The following is a 6,666-nucleotide window of genomic DNA, read 5'->3' on the forward strand; positions in this document are numbered from 1 at the left end:
AAAGAAAGAAAAGAAATAAAATCACCAGAAGGGCTGAAAACCAGACTGGGCATGATTGAAAACTAAATTAGTATTCTGCGAGACAAACAGAAATCTCCCAATACTTAGAGAAAGGGAAGGAAGCCAAGAAAGAAAAAATAATACTAGACAGACAGCTCCAAACAGTCCAACAGTTACCTCCTAAGAATTCCGTAAGACAAGCAAAGACAATGGAAACAATCATCAAAGAAAGAAAAAGCCTTTAAATGGAAAAAAAATAAGACTGCAGATGACAGTACGCCAAGAAAGATAAAGTTTAAAATATTTATACCTATATTCACAGTTTAAAAAAAAAAAAACCCTCAGAGAAAGGAGATCATTCAGAAAACATTCAGAGAGGAAAATCAAGATACACACAAAATAATGAGACTCAGGATTATATCTGACTTATCAGCAAAAGTGATGGAAGATAATCAAAGACGTAAAAATTCAGAGGGCAAAGGATTTCAAACCCGAAGTATGAGTCAAGTATGATGGTAATTAAATACCTTTCCAGACTCAATAATTTTGATCTACCTCCTAAGTGCTGTTTCTGAGAAAAATGTTTGAAGGTTTTCAACTGAACTGGGAAAAAAAAAAAAAAAGAGTGGACTTAAAAGAATGCCTTCAAAAACAAAAACCATTTACTCAAATTGAAAAATTAAAAACCTAAAAATTTGCTACGATAAAGGTTTCAGTGACATTAATTTTTAAAACCAGGGAAGGTAATAAGAAATTGCAACACAAAAGTGAATTAAACTATGGCATTATTTTCAACAGTTGACAGCATGACAGACTTAATACAAAAGGAGCTTACTTGATCTTGACACTGTCCAAGCAGAACTTTTCTTTAACTCCCACAAGATTATCACTCTTTCTGTAAGGCCCCATTATACTGCTTGGTTCTGTTATCAATAGTATCATTCATAGCAGAAATGCTATCTTTTTTGTTCTCATGGTTTAGAATTTTAAAATATGAAGAAAACAGAGAGTAGCCGTAATTCAAGAACAGAATAAAACTGGCTTAAAATCCTTGACAATTCACAAGTAAAGGAAGACAAACAGCAGAAGTGGAAACAAATTAGAGGCGCAGATTTCCTTCTGTAACCTAATGGTGAGCCAAGGAACACTGGCTAAAGTTGGTAGACCCCTTAAAAATAAAGGTTTAAGAACATTTAAAGCAATAAAGAAAACCACTGAAACTACAGTTCATTATGACAAAAATGAGGAGGTAGGAGGCATGGTTAGTGGTGTGAATAACACTCAATTCCTCACCTTTCATGACGGAAAGAGACATTGCATCAGACAGATATATCAAAATACATATTATGTGAAGTTCTGATAACCACAAGAATAGACACAATTAGTTTTAAGAAACTACCTCTGGGGAGAGGTAAAGGATTGGTAGATTTTTAAATTTCATATTCCATCCCTCTATGGTGCCGGAGGAAAGACTTTTTACCATGTGTGCTTATTATTAATTTTTAAAAATAAGGTTAAATATTTAGGTGGTGACAATTTCCTAAATGTTAGTCCTGTGTTATTTTCAGTTTGGCTAGATGACAACAACTTTCTTAAACTTCATCGTTAATGACTTCCTGGACAGTGAAGACAACTCATCTTGGAAGCAAAAATTTAAATGCTCATACCCTTTGCTCCACTGATTTTATTCTTAGGTGTCTACCGTAACGGAAAATTTACATAAGTGACACAAATATAAAGGTAGGATGAAGCTTAGTGCACAACTGTGTCTTGGCAAAAACTTCTTGCAAATCCCAAAGGCCTATCAGTGAGGAATGGTTAAATAAACTACAGTAGATACATGCAGTCAAAAAGACTGGGGTAGTAACGATACAGAAAAATGACCTTAATATGCAGTGTAGTGAGAAAAGCAAATAACAAAAGAATATATGCAGTATAATCTCCTTTCAAGTAGTGATTTTTAAAAGTATCTTTTTGTGTATGTATAGGAGTTCTAAAAAGATATACACCAAGCTTTAAAAGAACAGTGCTTACCTCTGGATGTGAAACTGGGAAATAAGAGGGGAAAGACGTTGGCTTTTTACATCTAATTGAACCTTTTATGAATGTTTATTACCTTTGTAAAAGGCAAAAATTCTCAAGAAAAACAACTCTTAATCCCACCCAATTCTTTCCTTACCTTTCCACCCTTCCATTCCCCTGTACTCTTCCACCACAGATCTCAGCCTTGCACCACAGATCTCGGCCTTCCACATGGCATATTGTGTAGGTGTGAATCCACCTTAAAACTGTCTCCAATTCTTACTTCCATGCAATTCACAGAATATACCTTTCACCATGCATGCCTGATGAAAAAACTGCATCTCAGTGTTGCATGTGGTCTTCAGCTTGTTGGTTAGAGAATGGCACTGCTAACGAAGCCAGGTTGCAAGTGAGATCCCCATATACATCAGTTATTGTTATGCAGTCAGTTTGCCTTTGTACTTATCATCTTCCTGATCACAGGACCAGATGTAGAAGGATCAAAGTAAATCCATTTTAACTAGTGGAGACACTTCTTTAAAATGCATACTGAGAGCGGGCTTCAGTGGCACGGTTGTTGTATTCTGAAGAACACATTTGTGTATATGTACGACCCAGAGTTTATTTGTACAACCCAGTCAAGCACACACAAAAATCACATAACTGTGCTATCGATCCTTCCCAGAGAGAATTCTGGTTAACCAGATATATGCAGCAGCATTGCCTCTGTGCTCTTTGGGACCAGTGTGATGTTGGAATATGTGGGACCACTAAGTTCCCAGTGTTTGGTCTGTACTTCTCATCTTCAACCAACATACTGAACACAAAATCAAAGAAATATGGCGGAGTGAAGGTTTCTCACCCTTAACTGTACTTAAATAATGGGTTTTTTTCCATGATTCTTTTATAGAAACAGCAACAACGAAAATCAAAGACTGAAGAAAAACAGATTGAGGACTTGCGAAGCAACCAAAGTGCTGGTTATATAAATATTTCTAACAATGACGTATTTGATTTTGATCTAACTTACAATGACTATTAAAAATGTCCAAATAAACAGCTCATACCACAGACATATCACTTTATGGTCTTCATATTTTTTCAAGACATCGTAAACCTAGCAAAAAGTACCAGTGGAAAGAATGGTCCACATCTATAGAGTAACTCAGTATGTCTTACACTCATCCGACATGAATTTACCTAACTAGAACTCAAAAAATAGCACGTTTCTCCAGAAAGATTCAAATATATTACCTATTCAAAAAAAACTCTGTGGCTGGGCATGGTGGCAAGCTCCTGTAGTCCCAGCTACTCAGGAGACTGAGGCAGGAGAATCACTTGAGCTCTGGAGTTCAAGGTTGCAGTGAACCATGACCATACCATTGCACACCAGCCTGGGAGACAGAGCAAGACCCTGTCTCTAAAACACAAAATAATTAAAAAAAAAAAAAAAAAAAGTGAGCAAGCAAAGGCAATGAAGAGAACTCTGGGGCCAGTGCAAGGGGAATGCAGGGTGTGAAGGATTGCCTTCTGGCACTCCTGTGGTTCTGAGATGATAGCGGAAATAAAATGAGGACTTACATAAATAAACCTTTAAAAAGAAGTCATATTCTATTTAAATATAATGTTATCTATTTAAATGTGGCTTACAATTTTATCAATGACACTGCTAAATCTAAAAATCACTACTGAAAATAAGATAATCATATTCCAATCCTAATTCTTAATCCAATAATCTCCTCCCATAAATACCTTTCCTTAATACCTTTAATATTTCTCCTTTAATACCTTTCCTAATCAATTCCAATCTCCTCTTAGATCAAATCAAGTAAAATATGTTATTTTATTTACTCCTATCTTGTTTTTCCGCATCTTTCCTTGACATTTATGACTTTAGCAACAAACATTTGCTTCATCCTGCACTGTGGAGAGTATGTCTGTGGTCCTCACAACAGCCCTGTGAGGTAGGTATCATTAACTCTCCGTTACAGACGAGGAGAGGCAACCCGAGTACGGCTTGACTTGCCCAGTGGCAAAGCGGGGATTCAAAGCCAGAACCTGCTGACGCTCAGCTGGGTGATGTTTAAAGTTCCCTAGAGGAAAACAGAGATTGTGCTGGTAGAAACTACGATTGTACCTAGAATTTTGGAGCAGCTCAAGAGGAGGTTTAACAACATTAATAATTTCTTCTTTGTCACTTAACCATTGTAAACAGTAATTACACTATATTCTCCTATCATTACATTTTAAAGTTAACAATACAGAAAAGTTACCCTTCTCTTTTTATAGAAAAAATACTTATTACAAATAGACTTGCACTCATCATTGACTATGAAAAGACACAGTAAACTGGTACTATTCAGCATCAATCCTGGTAAATAGATGTTATAAAAAAACATAAATGTAAATATACAATTATAGAAGATGATTAAAACCAGTGAACTTTGTGGAGATCACCAAAGTGGGTTTCTGCCCAAACAGATTTAGTTTCAAAATACAAAGCCTTATTATCAAGGCACTTTAACCAAGAGAATACACCACAAATCTATGTGTCTGAATTACATGAAAATTAATTCTGACATCTACACAATTTAGACACAGGCACAAATGGTATTTATCTACCAATCCTGAAATCTGTGCTAACTCTGGAATATGCTAATGTTTTTTCCATATGAAATTATGTACTGTACTTAATACAATACAAACAATAGTTTAACACACAGTGTTTAAAATCTAAAATGAACAGATATTTATGTGTGAAATAGTCTTTAGGAGAAAAAATCTTATTCTGAAAACATTTTATCCTCAGTTTGGTCCAAATCAACAATATTTTAGGGCTACCGCTGCTCTACTGAAAAAAACAAGGAAAAGCTTTTACAATCTAAAACCTTTATTTAAAGATTTTGAGGTTCCCATGAGCACTCGATGTTAGCATAAAAGCAGCTATGAAGATTTCAATGATGATACATGATGACATTCTTTATTTCTATGGGAAAATTTTATACGCCAGTGGCAAAATCAGTGGTACTATCTGAAGAGGCTGCTTTTGCTTTTGCCTACAATGTATCCTGCTTGTCTAATGCTGGTTAACATGCCACCAAATTCTCCCCAGTTGCTCCATTTCGTAAAAATGTACAGCTGGTATCATTTCAGCTTGTTCCAACCTGTGCCTGCCGAGCATCTCACTGCTACTAAATCCTGACCTCCACTTTGTCTGGATTTGAATATTTTTGCAACCTGGCTTAGATCTAATATTTTAGATCTAATAGCCAGATCTAATATTTTTGAGAAAGTAAAAAGCAGCAGCCCCTGACCTCTGAGAACTAATCTGATGTTCAAGCTAAGCCTTGGTGTTACTACAAAGTGTTATGACATTTACAGCTTAAACATTCCATGCTCCTGTTGGACAATCTCACTGAACATCAATATCAAAAGTAGTCACTCCAAGACCATGGCAAAGTGAGAAAAAATGAGGTCACTGTACAACCCAGAAAATACAAAATTCTCTTTCTTGCCAAATGAGTGACAGCTATTTCTTCATCAATTACAGCTTTATCCTCAATCTAGTTGACCCCCCCTATAAGATCTGTTGATACCCAATCATAGAATTGCCTGTTTTCCGACAGCACCCTGTCTAGAGCAAGCCCTCACGTCCTTAGACCTTCCCCCAAAATTATCCAAAGCCCAAATCCTGTAATACATTATAACACCCTGTTATTAGGACACGCCATGGCTCCCTGTGGTCTGTGTTCTTTGCTGCAATGAGTAATAAATCCTACTTGCTCTGTTACAGGTATATTCCTAGCGGTCTTTAGCTGAAAGGTATTCACACTTGTGAATACTAACAGTGAAATGAAAATAGACTAAATGTTCTAGGCTTAGAAAATGACTCTACAACTGCAATTCACCAGGAGGGCAGCTTTGGATGATGCTGGTATAAGATTTCTTCAGTTTTGCTTTTAATGTCAAGACCATGGTAAAATGTTTTAAATGGCTCAGGTAAAGTAAAGAGTATTAAAAACTGTTAAAGCAGAGAAGAAGCTTTTATAGCCAAGTTGATCAGGAGAATAAGCAGGAATGAATCAAGGGTCATTTCAATTGGCAGCAGCACGTCCAAGTGTCTGGGATATGTCAAGGTTTAGAGGTACTTTAAAACAAGGGATGCAGTAAAATGCTCATCAACAACAAAGCTGAAGCTATAAGGAAAACATGAAAGCGAGTAGTATCTTTTTTCCTAAGACAGGGTCTCATTGTGTCACCCAGGCCTGGGTGCAGTGGTGCATGGCTCATTGCTGTCTCGATCTCCTGGGCTCAAGTGAACCTCCTAACAGGGGCTCTTAGGTAGCTGAAACTTAAAAAAAAGAGAAGTGCTCACCTTGACTACTGGAATTATCTGGATAGTATGTTAGCCATGAGAAGAAAATAAAGCAAGATTTTCATATAATTTCTCTAAGTATTAATCACATCTACAGGTACAAAACCAAAAATGTGGCCGGGCTTGGTGGCTCACGCCTGTAATCCCAGAACTTTGGGAGGCCAAGATGGGAAAATCTCTCGAGCCCAGGAGTTTGAGACTGGCTTAGGCAACATAGTGACATCTTGTCTCTATTAAAACTAAAATAAAGTTAAGCTGACACATGGGTT

At 36.6% G+C, this 6,666-nt stretch overlaps 1 protein-coding gene across 3 annotated transcripts in view; it reads right to left on the minus strand.

The window, feature by feature from the left end:
* The window catches only part of WDR33 (WD repeat domain 33), a 110,072-nt gene that overhangs the window by 38,334 nt on the left and 65,072 nt on the right, over positions 1 to 6,666 (minus strand). The gene's annotated exons all lie outside the window — the stretch shown is intronic.

Source organism: Colobus angolensis, unplaced genomic scaffold (genome assembly GCF_000951035.1).
Source record: "Colobus angolensis palliatus isolate OR3802 unplaced genomic scaffold, Cang.pa_1.0 Scaffold20, whole genome shotgun sequence".
In the NCBI taxonomy this organism is placed as follows: Eukaryota; Metazoa; Chordata; class Mammalia; order Primates; family Cercopithecidae; genus Colobus; species Colobus angolensis.